At 46.5% G+C, this 16,615-nt stretch overlaps 1 protein-coding gene across 9 annotated transcripts in view; it reads right to left on the bottom strand.

The window, feature by feature from the left end:
- The window catches only part of csde1 (cold shock domain containing E1, RNA-binding), a 129,914-nt gene extending 117,578 nt beyond the window's left edge, over positions 1-12,336 (bottom strand). For 8 of the 9 annotated variants that reach the window (XM_038819946.1, XM_038819940.1, XM_038819942.1 and 5 more), the window contains exon 1: positions 12,223-12,336. The gene's annotated coding sequence lies outside the window, so the exon portion shown is untranslated. Of the gene's footprint in view, positions 1-11,446; positions 11,466-12,222 lie in introns of those variants that run through there. The other variant, XM_038819941.1, reaches the window with a different exon arrangement.
- Between the last annotated feature and the right edge of the window lie 4,279 nt (positions 12,337-16,615).

Here is a 16,615-nt window from a genome sequence, read left to right as displayed (position 1 = left end):
TCTCCTCTCTCCCTCTCTCCCACTCCCCCCCCCCCCCCCCCCCCCCCCCGGGAGAGGAGGGGGGGGCATCATTACATTCAGCGGCCACCTGATGTTCAGTGATTTGCCTATCCTTGCAACGCCCATTTGGTCCTCTGCAACGCAGCTTTCCAGCCTTTTGGCCAAGACCTTTTGAGTATTTTTGCGTCTACATTTAGCAGCGAAATGGGTCTGTGATCCGCATTCCGTCGGGTCTTTTGTCATTTTTGGGTATCAAAGAAATTGTGGCCTGCACCAGTGTAGGAGGCAGGGTGCCCCTTGCCAGCGAGTCTGCGAACATGTTCCTTAGATGTGGGGCCAGGGCTGTCGTGAATTTTTTATAGAAGTCTGCCGGGAACCCGTTGGGTCCCAGCGTCTTCCCCACCTGCATGGAGCTGATGCACAGCCCCTCACCCTCCAGTCTGCCTTCCCCCACAACTGGTAGTTCCAGTCCGTCAAGGAACTGTTTTATCCCCTCGTCCCTGTTGGGAGGTGTACATCCTTCAGTAGAAGGTCTTGAATGCTCGGTTGACCTCTTTTGGTTCTGTTAACAGCCTCTGCTATTTATTACCTGCACTATTTAACTCGTGGCTGCCTGCTTTCTCAGATGGTGAGCCACTAGCCAGCCAGCCTTGTCCCTACGTTCATAGAAGGTCCACCGCGTCAGGCGGGTTGGTGTATTGCTTTCCTGGTGAATGATGTGGAGATGCCGGCGTTGGACTGGGGTGAGCACAGTAAGAAGTCTTACAACACCAGGTTATTAAGTCCAAAACGTTTGTTTCAAACACTAGCTTCCGGAGCACTGCTCCTTCCTCAGGTGAATGGAGAGGTATGTAGAAACATACATTTGCGGGAATCAAATCTTTACAGATCCAGAGGTAGGGGTCATCCCAGGTTAAAGAGGTGTGAATTGTCTCAAGCCAGGACAGTTGGTAGGATTTTGCAAGTCCAGGCCAGATGGTGGGGGGGTGAATGTAATGCGACATGAATCCAAGATCCCGGTTGAGGCCGCACTCATAAGTGCATTCAGCCTCTGATCTCCAGGCAAGCATTCTCCAAGGCGGCCTTCAGAACACGCGACAACGCAGAATTGCCGAGCATAGAACAGTACAGCACAGAACAGGCCCTTCAGCCCTCGATGTTGTGCCAGCAGAAACTTATAGCCAAGTTCCGCACGCATGAGTGCGGCCTCAACCAGGATCTTAGAGTCATGTCGCATTACATTCACCCCCCACCATCTGGCCTAACCCTAACCATCTCTGGATCTGTAAAGATTTGATTACCCGCAAATGCTCGCATTCCAAGCATTGTCTGGCATCTTTGACTTATATATAAATGTTTCTGAAACATATTTTCATTCACCCGAGGAAGGAGCAGTGCTCCGAAAGCTCATGTTTCAAACAAACCTGTTGGACTTTAACCTGGTGTTGTAAGACTTCTTACTTCCTGGTGAATAGCAGGTTAAAATCATTTGTAGCTTTTTCCTCTCTGCCAGGAGCTCGACGTTCAGGGCCTCAGGGGTGCTTTCTGTCAGACTCCAAGATGGAGTCAACCAGCTGCTGTCTGACTGCCCTGCCTTCCCCATCTCTGCATGCCTTGTAGGCTATAATCTGTCCCCTAATCACGGCCTTAAGTGTCTCCCAAAACGTGGAGAATGAGACCTCCGTGTTTTAGTTGCTACCAATGTAATTGCCTATGGCCCACGATGCTTTCTGGCAGAAGGTCTTGACGGCCAGGAGGTCCATGTCCAGCCTCCACGTGGGGCGCGGGGCACGGCCCGGCTCCAACCTCACATCCATGTAACGTGGAGTGTGGTCGGAGATGACAATCGCAGAATAAAATATTCCGCTCCTACAATTCCTCGAAGCACCAATTTCTCCTCGCAACCACATAACGTGGAGCGTGGTTGGAGACGATGATCGCGGAATATTCCGCTCCTATAATTCCTCGAAGCACCGATTGCTCCACTGCAAAAAATAAATAAAAATTAAAATTCAATGTGGGTGTAACACCCTGTGCACCTGCGAAAAGTACGAGAACTCCTTCTCTCCCGTGTGTAGGAACCTCCACAGGTCCACCGCCCCCATCTGCTCCATGAATGCTCCCAATTCCCTAGCCATTGGCGTCTTTCCCCCCCCGTTCTGGGGTTTGATCAGTCCAGTACACAGTTAAAGTCGCCCCCCATAATCAGTCGATGTGTGTCAATGTCGGAGATTTCTGCCATGGTCTGTCTTTTTTATATAAAGTCTGTCATCCCAATTGGGAGCATACACATTCACCTGCACCACCAGTGCCCCTTGCAGGACACCATGGACCATGATATACCGCCCCCCTGGGTCCGTAACCGTCCTGATCTCAGTAAATCTCGTCCTCTTGCTGATCAGTATGGTGACTCCTAGCCCTCGTCCGTAGCATGAATGGTACGTCTGTCCCACCCAGCCCTACTTTATCAGCAATCTGTCCTTCTCCCTCGGGTGTGTCTCCTGTAGGTAGACTATGACAGTCTTCAGGTTTCTCAGATGGGCGAAGACTCTGGATCTTTTCACCAGGCCGTTAAGTCCCCTTGCGTTCCAGGTGACAACCACCCCCCCCCACCTTCCAATCCTGCCGGATCAACCATTCTTATCTGGTGGACAAGCCCCTGCACTCTGGGGTTTCCTTTGTTACGGGCTGCCCAAAACGGCCACTGTCGCTGCTCAGACCACGATGTCGCACCCCTCCGCTTCAGGGTCTTGCTTTGTTCAGAGGTCACCTATAGCTGATGGCCATCAACTATGTGTACGCCACATGGGTGCACCCCTGTACTCCGGGGTCTCCCTTTGACCAATGACTTGGATGAGGAAGTGGAAGGGTGGGTTAGTAAGTTTGCCGATGACACGAAGGTTGGGGGAGTTGTAGATAGTGTTGAGGGTTGTTGCAGGTTACAACAGGACATTGACAGGATGCAGAGCTGGGCTGAGAAGGGGCAGATGGAGTTCAACCTTGATAAATGTGAAGTGATTCATTTTGGAAGGTCAAATTTGAATGCTGAATGCAAGGTTAAAGGCAGGATTCTTGGAAGTGTGGAGCAACAGAAGGATCTTGGGGTCCACGTACATAGATCTCTCAAAGTTGCCATCCAGGTTGATAGGGTTATTAAGAAGGCGTATGGTGTGTACAGGGGGATTGATTTTAAGAGCTGCGAGGTTTTGCTGCAGCTTTATAAAATTCTAGTTAGACGACACTTGGAATATTGTGAGCAGTTCTGGTCGCCTCATTATAGGAAGAATGTGGATGCTTTGGAGAGGGTACAGAGGAGATTTACAAGGATGCTGTCTGAACTGGAGGGCATGACTTATGAAGAAAGGTTGAGGGAGCTAGGGCTTTTCTCACTGGAGCAAAGGCGGCAGAGCAGTGACTTGATTGAGGTGTACAAGGTGTTGTATGGGATGGATAGAATGGATAGCCAGAGACTTTTCCCCAGGGTGGAAATGGTTGTTACGAGGGGACATCATTTTAAGGTGACTGTAGGAAGGAATAGGGGAGATGTCAGAGGTAGGCTCCTTATACAGAGTTTGGGGGGGGGGGGGGGGGGGGGGGGGGGGTGGAATGCACTGCCAGCAGAGGTGGTGAAGTCAGAGTCATTAGGGACATTTAAGCGACTCTCAGACAGGCACATGGACAGCAGTGAATTGAAGGGGTGTAGGTTAGGTTGATCTTAGATTAGAATAAATGGTCGGCACAACATCGTGGGCTGAAGGGCCTGGACTGTGCTGTTCTATGTTCTAACTCTCCCGAGTGGCTGCTTCGGCGCCATCTTAGTTCCTTGCCTCATTCCATGCCAGCCGAGGCCTGTGTGTCTCGCTGCCTAGCCTTTCCTGCCCTTTTGTTCCCTTTCTCTCTTTCCTCCCCCCCCCCCCCCCCCCCCCCCCCCCTCCTCTGCCCTATCCCCCACCACCGGCCAGATGCTCCCTCTCCCCCGAGAGATGTGCTGCGGCCTCCCTTAATGCCTGTCTCCCCTCTCTTTGCTGATCTAGCCCTGGCCCCGTCCTGCCTATCTATCTCCATCCCCTACCAGCTTCCCCTATTCTCACTCCCTTCTCCCCGTTTCCTCATCTTCAAACTGAAACAAAGGCAAAAATGAGGCAGCATAGTCCTGCGCAAAAACATAGTCCAGATTACAGTCCTTGTTTTCGGTCAGTCCTCCACTTCAATTCCCTTTCTTTTTCCCTGCTGCCTTTACCGCTGTCGCGTATGTTCTCCCTCCAGGTTGTTAGTTTTTATGAACTCTTCGGTCTCTGCCGGGGTGCCGAAGTAATGTTCCTTCCCCTGTTATGTTACCAGAGTCTGACAGGAAACAGCATGTCAAATCTTACCCCTGTTTTGTAGAGCGCCGATTTCACTTTATTAAATTCGGCCCTCTTTTTTGCCAGGTCCGCCCAATGCCTTGATCGGCCCCGATTCTGTGCCCTTCCCACAAGCATGACTTTGCCCATCAGGCCCACCTCAGGATCTTTTCCCAGTCCTGGTATCGGTGCAGCTTTGCAATTATCGCTCTCAGCTGCTCTCCAGTTTGAGTTTAGGCCGGAGAGACCTGTGCACTCTGTCGAGTTCTGGGGGGTTTGGAAAGCTTTCCCTCCCAACTAAGTGGCCCAGCATGTGGGCGAAGTAGCCTGTTGGGTCCCTTCGCTCAACCCACTCTGACAGACCCATGATGCGGACATTTTGCCACCTGGACATGTTCGCCTGGTCCTCGACCTTCCCCATTAAGTTCCCCTGGGCCGCCACCAACCTCTTCACCTCTGTCTCCAGAGCCACCATCCTGTCGCTCTGGTCCATTGGCACTTTCTCCAGGTCCAGGGTTATCTTCTCCTGGGCCTCCACTTTCCATCCCAGGCCGTCTATCGTACACTGAAGGGGCAGATCCTTCACCACCACACCATATTTTGATCACTTCCTTCATAGCAGCCAGTTCCTTTTTTAAAAAACGGTCCTCCATCAGTTGTGTGTGTGCGCGCGTGTGGCCGATCTTCTCCATCTCCTGGTTCGCCTCCGCCTTGTGGGGCCGCTGGCCCATCCACCTGTTGCCCCTACCCCCTCGTCAGCCCTTTGAACTGTGTTTGCTGGCATCTTCATTCCCCCTTCGTCGCTGTTTGCACCTTTTATATTTGTGGGAGTTTTTAAAGGTGGCTTTTTGGTCCAACAACATGGCAACAAATTTGCCATGTTGGGTCCAACTGGGAGAGCCACCTGCTGTGCGCCCGCTCAGCACATACGCCGCCACCGAAGTCCCGAATCACATTTTTAATAAATCATGAAAAGTCATGAAGATGTGGGGAAATATAATCGTTAAATAACACTAAAGACAAATTGTGCAACATTTAAAACATCCAATTCATTCAATTATTCGTGAAGGATAATTGTTGAATTGACACATCTGATCGGTCTCCATTTCACCCAAGGCCAAAAAGGCATGGGGAAAATGAGAGACTAAGTCACTAAGCTCAATCCTGCCTTCAGCCAATATGCATGCTTTGAGTGGAGGATCACTGAAAAATCAGGAGCAAGAACCATATTGATTTCCCCACTTTATGGAACTGCAAAATACTGGGAACAATCTGTAACATAAGCCACAGCGAACTGGGAGTGGGGGATGTTATGCACCTAAAGCATATTATGCATTAAGCAATAGTGATAATCTAGTGCTTACTGTTCACAATCTTGGATCAGATTTGACAATGAGATGTACTCCTAACCAAATATCCACGCCATCACCAAGACTGTCTATTTCCACCTCCATAACATTCCCCAACATCACCCCTACCTCAGCTCATTTACCTCGGGAATTGACTATTTCAACACATACTCAGAAGGCTACCCTTGTAACTGGAGGTCATTCCAAACTCTGGTACCAGTGTCCTAACTCATACCAAGTCCCATTCACCCGTCACTCCCATGCTCACTGACCTACATTGTCTTCTGGCTAAGCAAAACCTCAAATTTAAAACGGTCAAATAAAAAACAGAAAATGCTGGAAATACTCAGGCCAGGCAGCATCTGTGAAGAGATTTTTTTTTTTTAAATTACCATTTTCGGTCTTTGATGATAACGGTGTTTCTCTCCAGATGCTAATAGATTTCAATATAGGCAAAATACAGTGAGATCTTTCACTTTGTACCTAAAAAGGATAGAACTTCTAAAAGCAAGGAGTGCAGGTCCAAAAAGACTTGGGGGAATCCAGATAAATCAAGCTTGAAAATGTCATTTACATGTGCAGAAAATAATCAAAAGAGCTGATGGAATGCTAGCCCTTTATATACAGAAGTATTTATCAGCATTATACCTAAATGTCTGAGAGTTGTGGGACTGGAGATTAGGGATGGAGGCAAGGTGATGGAAACATTTTACAAGGATGAGAATTTTAAAATCAAGACATTGCTTGACCAGGAGCCAATATATAGGTCAGTAGGAATGCAGAAAATACAACAGCATCTAGGAAGAGGCAAAACAGTCTGTGTGCCCAGTAGTTTGTCTTTAACAGTTCCCTAATGCACCAGTGTTCTTTCAGTCATCTACAAATCTGGCAAATAGCCACAGTTTTGAGGAACTGCACTGACATGGTGTTTCTTTTTGCCTGGAGGTCAAGTCAATTATTCCCAAAAGCTCAGATAAAGATGTCTTGACAAACTGGGAGCGAAAATCAATTCGTATGAAGGCTGATAAGGTGGATCAGAAATTGGATAAAGATCACATAAAATGTGGCTTTCAATAGGGTTGTTTCCCAACTGGATCTGGCTACATGGGTTCAAAACTTGGTTCCCAGCTGCTCATTAACAATCTGTGGCTGAACAACAGATTTACAGATGATACCAAATTATATAGTAAATATAGAAAAACCTTAAGAGGAAAACAGACTACAACCAACATTCGATAGGATTGAGAAAGTGAAGCAAGATTTCATCTTTCTATATAAATTGCACAGTTATGCACACAAGTGCTCAGGATGCAATAAAGTGATCCCTGATCAATTCCTGAAGGTTTAAGCACATTATCAGGATTCTTGAAACCATACAAAAAGGCTCCTGGGCTACAATGCCTAAACTCTGGAAAGGGAGATCTTAAATTCTGAAGAGCTTTAATAGAATGGAATGTGGAGGAAAGATTCCACTTTGTAACCAAGTAGACTAAGAGGCTAAATACATACCATGAACAGGCCAAATAAAGAATTCATTGGCATAGTGGATGAAGCAAACAACATTAACTCCTTTTTAATAATAATCTTTAATAGTGTCACAAGTAGGCTGACATTAGAATCATGGAATCTATAGTGCAGGAGTCCATTCGGCCCATCGAGTCTGCACTGGCCCCTGGAAAGTGCAGCCCAGTCAAGTCAACACCTCCACCCCATCACCACACTCAACCTTTTTGGACACCAAGGGCAATTTAGCATGGCCAATTCACCTGACCTGCACATCTTTGGTCTGTGGGAGGAAACCCACGCAGACACGGGGAGAACATGCAGACTCCGCAGTGACCCAAACCGGGAATTGAACCTGGGACCCTGGAGCTGTGAAGCAACTGTGCTAACCACTCTTACTACCGTGCCATCCTTATAGGTAGCTTGATGGGAGATGGGGGTACAAGGACAGGGGACAAATAGGCTCATATGGTGTAGGGATAGACCTAGAGAGCTGACTAACCTACTTATATGGTGTAGATTGATATTCAATGAGGACCGGTGATACCTCATTTGGAGTATGGTTTATAATGTTGGCAGACCCTGCATCTCAAGGACATGGTGGCATCAGAAAAAATCAACATGGATAAACTTTAGCCCGAGTGCATTGAACTACGACAGCAAACTTTAGAATTCAGATATGGATTCACTGGACAAGCACAGATTTGACAGGAATTCAGGTATTTGAAATTATTACGGGTGTAGATATTAAGTTTCACATATTAAGGGTCTTGTAGAACTAAGTGTTGTCTATTTCACATAAGAAAGCAGGGATTGTGGTGAATGATTTATCCCCTCAGAAAAGTAAAACAATCTGCAGAACAGATTCAAAGGGGCAGAGGCAAGTCGCAATTTTTATAGCCCTTCAAGAAAATACATGACTTCACAAAAGCCAAGGCAAAATGATTTTAAGAAATAGTTTACTGCCTGGGACTAGCCTCACTACCGGTGAGCATTTACAGAGAATTGCCAAGTTGGTTCTGGATGTGGCAAGCAATAAATATGGAAGCATATTTTGAGCCAGATAACATTTTCTCATCCTAGTACCCAGCACAAGACATTTCAGTGCACCTTTACTCCAAAAAGATGTCTGTAGTCCCAAGCATATAACTCAAAATGGGGGAATTCCCCCAACGAGTTGGTTAATAAAAAGGCACCACCTAATATATCATGAAGATGCAAAGTGCGCAAGGTTTCAGGATTTACAACAAGCTTACATGATCATTGGGCACAAATTGCCTCAAAAGGTCCTGAAAGCAAAAAAACACAGGTCCTTAAAGCAAACAAATAAGCAATCTTGCCTCAGCTACCCACACCCTATCAGGAAAGTGTATATGTGGTTGTGGATGAGGACAACTTTGGCTGCACTGTGGTTGAAAAGAATGGCATTCACTTTCTCTGCTTATATATGAAGAGCAGTCACTTAGGCAAGTTATTGAAAATAGCCAGTGGAAGCTACGACTTCAGAAAAAGGTAAGAAAATTTGAGAGAATGAGGAGTGGAAAGAATACAAATAGTTAATACAACAGATGCTGGGCAACAGCTACAAGCTGATTCCCTGCACACTAAGTTCTAATCTCAACTGTAACAACTAAGAGAAAGATGAGGTCAGGTTTTTCATTCCAGTGAATAAAAAAAAACAGCTGCAAAGCAAGATATTCTTTGTAGCTGGTTACACAGCACATTGCAGAGACCAGGGAGCAGGCTACACTGAAAATTCAACAGCAACTTGTATCTTTTAAAAGCATATTGAAGTAGGAATTAATTTTCTTTCAAAACTTTATCAGAACTAAATTAAATTGACAACGGAATACAATTATACTTTTATGACAAGATGTTCGCCTTTTCGAAGAAAGTCAAATCTTAGTTTAAAGAAATATCTAAATTAAAACCATGACCCATCAATTTATCTTCCGATTCTTGCTTAACACCTCACATTATAATGAAGATCAGATGACGGTATTTCACTAAGTTTTAGTAAAATGAAACAGTGCCGTGCTGCTGACCAAACATCTAAAATCCGAACCAATAATGGGATATGTTTCCATATTTAAATTAGTCTTGGAAAGTTTAACCAGTTATAAAATTGGCACAAATTATTGTAAAGCAACCAATGCAAGCATTAACTAACTTTATGTTTGAAGGTTAGGGGCAATTTTTTAAATGAGCATAGTATCACAATGCAGTGATCACCACGTTACTGAGCTCATTGACGCCAGCTACATCAGAGGTCAACACATCAATATACCAGTTAGGAGGAAATGCTGCTATATCTCCCAGAATTCAACATCCATTATAAAAAAAAATCATTCAATTCCTTAAAGCTTTTCCCATCGATTGACGTTCAATGCATTTTGAATAAATATAAGAGTCAAATAATATGCAGGCTGATCATTTTAATGGAGGCTTCCTGTCAAAATGGAGTGTGCTAACTTAATTATCACAGTATCAGAATATGAACCCCAATATTGACCACTAACTTCAAAATATTACGCACTGTAGTTATTTCATAATGTTTCAATACCGCTGAATTAAGTAACAGAAAATTAAACCAATGATTTCTGCTCCAGGAATAGGTGGATATCAGATAAGGATATACTTAGTCTGAGCTATATGCCACTAAACCTTCTGTTTACAGTTACTCAAAACATCAATGTCTACTTGGGTAAGAAAGCAGTGGATGATCAATTCCCCATCAGTCATAATACAGCATAATTCAGCACCATCAGGAAAGAAAGGCAACTGGAAAATAGTGGCAAGTAAAAAAATGAAGATGGTCTGTTACCATTGTACAGTGAAATCAGGGAACGGCAAAATCTTATTTTAACCTCAGTATTTTTTGAATATAAATTTAGAGTACCTAATTATTTTTTCCCCCAATCGAGGGGCAATTTAGAGTCGTCAATCCACCTACCCTACACATCTTTGGGTTGTGGGGCAAAACCCTCAAAAACACTGGGAGAATGTGCAAACTCCACACCGACAGTGACCCAGAGCCGGCACCTCGACACAGTGAGACAGCAGGGCTAACCCACAGCAACACCTTGCTGCCTTAACCTGAGTATTAGCTATTCAATCTATTCAGAAGAATAAGAAATGGACAAGATTCACATGTTATTATTTAACGGAACAGGATCTTTTAGGATTATCATGAGATCTCCACCTAACCCATCTCTTTCCTTTATTTTCTCAGCTCTCTAAAAAAGCATATGTATTTACCATGAACTGACTGCACTTTGGTATGATGTCCAAATGACCATTATTCTCTAGTGAGTCTCTATGCTGACAGCTCCAAAGGCAATCACAGTGAGGACAATCTGTCAATGCATACATCTGCAGCAGGAGTTCCTGGGCAATCATCAGAATTGGGTCTGATTGACTTGTCCCTCCCAATTGTTTTGTCCATCTCATGAATCCTTAAGGCTAATTATAGAAAGCACAACATCACCAACCAACCAAGATCAGGCTCTGGAAGCCTGCAAGATCAGGCTCTGGAAGCCTGCAAGATCAGGCTCTGGAAGCCTGCAAGATCAGGCTCTGGAAGCCTGCAAGATCAGGCTCTGGAAGCCTGCAAGATCAGGCTCTGGAAGCCTGCAAGAACAGGCTCTGGAAGCCTGCAAGATCAGGCTCTGGAAGCCTGCAAGATCAGGCTCTGGAAGCCTGCAAGATCAGGCTCTGGAAGCCTGCAAGATCAGGCTCTGGAAGCCTGCAAGATCAGGCTCTGGAAGCCTGCAAGGTCCAGAGCGAGTCAAACCTCTTCACCGGGTCACATCTATGTATATTAAATGCTTCTATATCTGTCAAAAATAAAAACTGTTCAATAGTCTTAATGGCACATTTTATTTGCCATAGGTGGCCATCTTGGAAGTTGACTTAAAAATTGGTTTGACCATGAAATCTGTACAATTGCTCTTACTGTCAAAAGTAACAATCACGACAATGTTTAACCTGCAGAAGATAAAACCTCCCAATTTGGATTTAATTCAGCCGATAAACCTGCCGACCACATTCTCCCAATTTGGATTTTACTCAGCTGATGACTATAGTCAATTCTGCACAAGCGAATAAACGACGAGAAAAAGACGCTTGTCCAAAAGTTACTGTAATAACGCAACGCACACAACTTCATAAAACGTTAAACTTAAACCTCACATAATGAAAAACCCTTCGGTTACTCGAACGCAAAGTATTCTTCCAAAAGAGCACCATTACCCCTCCATGTATACCCTTTGTTCCATCTTCAACCAAAAAAAAAGGCGTTCCAATTAGATAACTGCAGGAGACTTAGGATAACGTCTAACGTAAGTTAATGGAGAACCCAGCCTTCGGTGCTGAAGGACAATATTGCAGATATCGCCCCATGATCTTGTGCAGGTTGTTTACAGGCACCGAGCACACAAGGTTGCGCAATTCCACCTACTTTGTGCATGAGCCTGCCGGGCCTGGCCAAGCAGCGGCGCGCGCTGCACGCTGGTATTTGTAGTCCCTAGCGGCCCCGCCCCTCCTTCCGATGGTCACAACCTACCACGAGGCCGGACTACAGCCCCCAGAGGGAAGTGCGCGGTACAGGAAATCCCGCCCCCTTGTCAGTAAGCTATTGGCCCCGCATACTGTCGATCAACAGCAACCCATAAAAGGCGATCCACACGCAGGCAAGAAATTTTCACCAGGGCTTCAGATTTAAAAACAAACATCCAGCCAGACCCCGAAGGCTCTTATACACAGAGCAGGTGGTAAAGAGGGGTAAATTTGTTCCCGCTGGCAGACATTTCCCCCCACCCCGAGGCGACATGACGGACAGAAACACAACAAGCTTCCCCCCACGATGGCGCAGCTCGGCAACACCAGGCCGCAGATCAACCCAACCGCCACCCTCAGCCGCACCCGCCGGCCCAACACCCGCACCCGCTGAGCCACGACCTTCCCAAGCAGCCTGGAGTGGGAAAGAAAAAAGGATGGACTGGCGCCATCCAGTCAGGGACACTCACCCCAACAGCAGAAGCACTCCAGCGCCGCCATAAGCAGCACGGCACATTACGTAGGAATAAATCAGAGTCTCGCGAGAATGTCTGCAGCTCTCGTCAAATCTCGCGCGAGGAGATTAGAGGAGGGGGCGGGCCTGTGAGAAGAGAGGGCGGGCCTGAGGCGAGAGGGCGGGGCTCTGAAGAGAGGGATGAGGTTGTGAGAAAGTGGGGGCAGAGAGGGAAAGGTGAGGGGGAAGTGGCAGAGGAGGCATGATTGTGAGGAGAGGGGTGGCATTTTGTGGAGAGGGGAGGGGTTTTGTGAAGAGGGAGAGGGCTTATGAGGAGAAGGCGGGGTGGTGAGGAGAAGGCGGGGTGGTGAGGAGAAGGCGGGGTGGTAAGGAGAGGGGTCAGCTTTGACAAAGGGACTCTAAACGTTAGCTCTTTTCTCTCTCCAGAGATGCTGCCAGACCTGCTGAGATTTTCCAGCATTTTCTTTTTGGTTTCAGATTCCAGCATCCACAGTAATTTGCTTTTATTTTGTAAGGAGAGGGGTGAGGTTGTGAGGAGAAGGAGAAGTGGAAGGGGCAGAGAGACCTGATTGTGAGGAGAGGGCGTGGTTGTGAAAAGAGGGGCTGGGTTGTGAGGAGAGGTGGGGTTGTTAGCAGAGGGGAGGAATTGTGAGGAATCACACAGTGCAGAAGACTGTCACCACCCTCTGGTAAAAAAAAGTTTTTCCTCAAATGCCCCCTAAAGGTCCTGCCCCTCACCTTGCTTGTGAGCCCTCGTGACTGGTCCATCAACTCAGGGGAACAGCTGCTCTCTATCCACCCTGTCCATGCCCCTCTTAATCTTGTACATCTCAATCAGGTTGCCTCTCACTCAGTCTTCTCTACTCCAACGAAAACAACCCAAACTTAACCAACCCCTCTTCATAACTTAAATGTTCCATCCCAGGCTCCACCCTGGTGAATCTCCTGGTGAATCTCCTCTGCACCCCCTCCAGTACATTCACATCCTCCCTATAATGTGGTGACCAGAACTGCACACCGTACTCCCTCTGTGGCACAGGGATGGCACGGTGGTACAATGGTTAGCACTCCTGCATCACAGCGCCATGGACCATGGATCAATTCCAATCTTGGATGACTGTGCGGAATTTGCACATTCTCCCCATGTCTGCGTGGGCTTCCTCCGGATGCTCCTGTTTCCTCCAATGGTCCAAAGATGTACAGGTTAGGTGGATTGGCCATGATAAATTACCCCTTAGTGTCCAAAGGTTAGGTGGGATTACGGGTTGCGAGAGAATGAGCTCTTTCAGAGGGTTGGTGCAGACACGATAGGCGGAATGAACTCCTGCACTGTAGGAATTCTATGATTCTCACCAAAGTTCTATACAACTCCCAACATGACCTCCCTACTTTTGTCATCTATGCCTCGATTGATAAAGGCAAGTGACCGTATGCCTTTTTCCCAGCCCAATTAACCTGCCCTTCTGCCTTCAGAAATCTATGGACAAGCACGCCAAGATCCCTTTGTTCCTCAAAACATCATAGTGCCATGCAGTTCATTAAATACTTCCTTAACAAATTACTTCTTCCAAAGTGTATCGTCTCACACTTTTCAGGGTTAAGTTCCAGCTGTCACTTGTCTGCCATCCCGTCTATACCTTCCTGTACTTAACCTCACTGTTAACCAATCTTTGTGTCATCCGCAAACTTACTGATCCTACCCCCCCCCCCCCCCCCCCCCCACATGTTCATCTATATTGTTTATATAAATGATGAATAATAGGGCACCAGGAGACCCCAGACCCCTGTGGGATGCCACTGGACACTGACTTCCAATCACTAAAGCCACCTTCTGTAATCACCCTTTGTCTCCTACAACAAAGCCAATTTTGAATCTACCTTATCAATTGCCCTGTATCCCATGTGCATTTGCCTTCTTTATAAGTTTTCAATGTAGCACCTTGTCAAAGGCTTTGCTGAAATCCATATAAACTACACACCTGAGCATCTCCTCAAAAAAACCGATCAAATTTGTTCGGCATGATTCCCTCTGACAAAGCCATGCTAACTATCTTTGATCAAACCTTGCCTTTCCAAGTGAAGATAGATTCTCATATCCCCTGTTTGCTCTCCTAATTGCTTTCTTAACCTCCATCCTGAACTTCACTAATGCCTCCATTGTTTTGCTAAAAGCTTTTATTTTCCTTCTCATCATCTCCTGAATGTCTCTGGTTATCCATGGCTCTCTGGGCTTGTTACTCCTTCCTATCACCCTGGAGGGAACATTCTGAGCCTGTACCCTCTCCATTTCCTTTATGAATGCCCCACACTGCTCTTCTGTAGATTTCCCCACAAGTAGCTGCTCCCAGTGTACGTTGACGAGATCCTGCCTTATTTTACTTAAGTCCACCCTCCCCAATCTAAAACTTTTCTTGGCAACTTGTCTATTTCTTTGTCCATAATAAGCTTAAATTGTACCATGTTGTGGTTGCTATCACTAAAATGCTCCCCACACCACCACCTTAACTACCTGTATGGCTTCATTCTCCAGAATTAGGTCCAGCACAGCCCCGTCCCTTGTTGGACCCTCTACATATTGACCTGAAAAGTTCTCCTGTATACATTTACTGAAATCCACTCCATCTAATACTGTGACTACCCCAATTAATGTTGGGAAAGTTCAAATCACCTAAAATAATTACCCTATTGTTATTTTTACATACCTCTGCAAATTGTGGATTAGTTGTTCCTCAATTTCCTGCTGACTATCTGGGAGTATATAATAAACACCTAGAAAACCCCTTGTTTATTCCTAAACTCGACCCACAAAGCCTCATTTGATGCCCCCACCAAGATATCATCTCTCCTTCCTGCAGTAACTGACCCCTTAACTAATAATGCAATGCCGCCTCCTCTTTTACCCCCTCCCCGTCTCTCCTGAAGATTCTATATCCCTGAATGTTGAATTGCCAATCCTGCTCCTCCCTCAACCAAGTCTCTATGATGGCTGCTATATCACAATTCTATGCGTCAATCCTCGTGCTTAACTCATCCGTTTTACCTGCAATTAAAGTTACCATAGTCCTCCCTTTGAGGGAGGAGAGCTGACTGGTGGTGATTTAACCTGAGGATCACCTCACCTCAGGTGAGAGGCAAGGTTGAGAAGGCAGATGGCCTTCATGAATAACCTCAGCCGGTATGTGAATTGAACCTGAACTGTTGGCTTTAGTCTGCACCACAAACCAGTTGTCCAGCCAACTGAGCTAAACTGGCCTCCTGTAATACTCCTGCTGTTAAAGTAGAGGCCATCCAGCCTTGCCTTACCCCCTTGAAATTTAATACACCAGTACTCCCTCTGACCTGACTGCTTTACTGTATTATACTATGTCCCTATTCTGCTAACAGTCCATGTCCCCTCCCCCTGCCAAATTAGCTTAAACTCCTCCCAACAGCACTAGCAAACCTGCCCACAAGGATGACAATCCCACTCTGATGTTGACCGTCTCGCTTGTACAAGTCCCAGCGATCCAGGAATCTAAAACCCTACCTCCTGCACCAACTCTTACGCCACGCATTCATCTGCGCTTTTCTCCTATTTCTGTGTTCACTATCACGTGGCACTGGGTGTAATCCAGAGATTACAACCCCAGGGGTCTGCTTTTAAGTCTACTGACTGGCTCCCTGAATTCTTAATGCAAGATCTCATCCTTCTTTCTACCTATGCCATTGGTACAGAGGCCATGTCCTCTGCCTCATCACCCTCCCCCTTCTGGATGCCCTGTAGCTGTTCAATGGCATCCCAACCCTGGCACTAGGGACACACCATCCAGGAGTCACATTGACAGCTACAGTAGTGCCTATCTGTTCCCCTGACTATAGAATCCCCTATTACTATTGCTCTTCCTCCCCTCCTGTACAGACAGGCTGCTTGTGGTGCCAGAAGCTTGGCTCTGTCTGTAGCCCCTGGAGGAACCAGCCTCCAAAATAGAATACTGATTTGCAAGCGGGACCCCAAGGGACTCTGAACTACCTGCCTGTTTCTCTAAGACTGCCTAGTGGTTACCCATTCGCTTCCTTCCTCAAGTCCCTTTAGCTGCGATATGACCACCTCTCTAAATGTACTATCCATTCAAAAGGGCCCGTGTGTTCGCGCACTTGAGGCAACTGAAGGCGGATGTGGCCTTGCTGCTGGAGACGCATTTGAAGGTGGGGGATCAGATTAGGCTAAGGAAGGGAATGGTTGGGCAAGTGTTCCATTCGGGGTTAGACTTCAAAATGAGGTGGGTGGCGATTTTGGTTAATAAGCGGGTGGCGTTCGAGGTGGAGAATATAGAAGCGGACCCGAGGGGTAGATATGTTATGGCTAATGGGAAACTGGGGGGAATGGCTGTGGTGTTGGTAAATATATA

Source organism: Scyliorhinus canicula, chromosome 15, assembly GCF_902713615.1.
Source record: "Scyliorhinus canicula chromosome 15, sScyCan1.1, whole genome shotgun sequence".
Taxonomy (NCBI): Eukaryota; Metazoa; Chordata; class Chondrichthyes; order Carcharhiniformes; family Scyliorhinidae; genus Scyliorhinus; species Scyliorhinus canicula.
The sequence above is the reverse complement of the archived record's forward strand: the minus strand, read 5'-3'. Positions and strand labels throughout refer to the sequence as shown.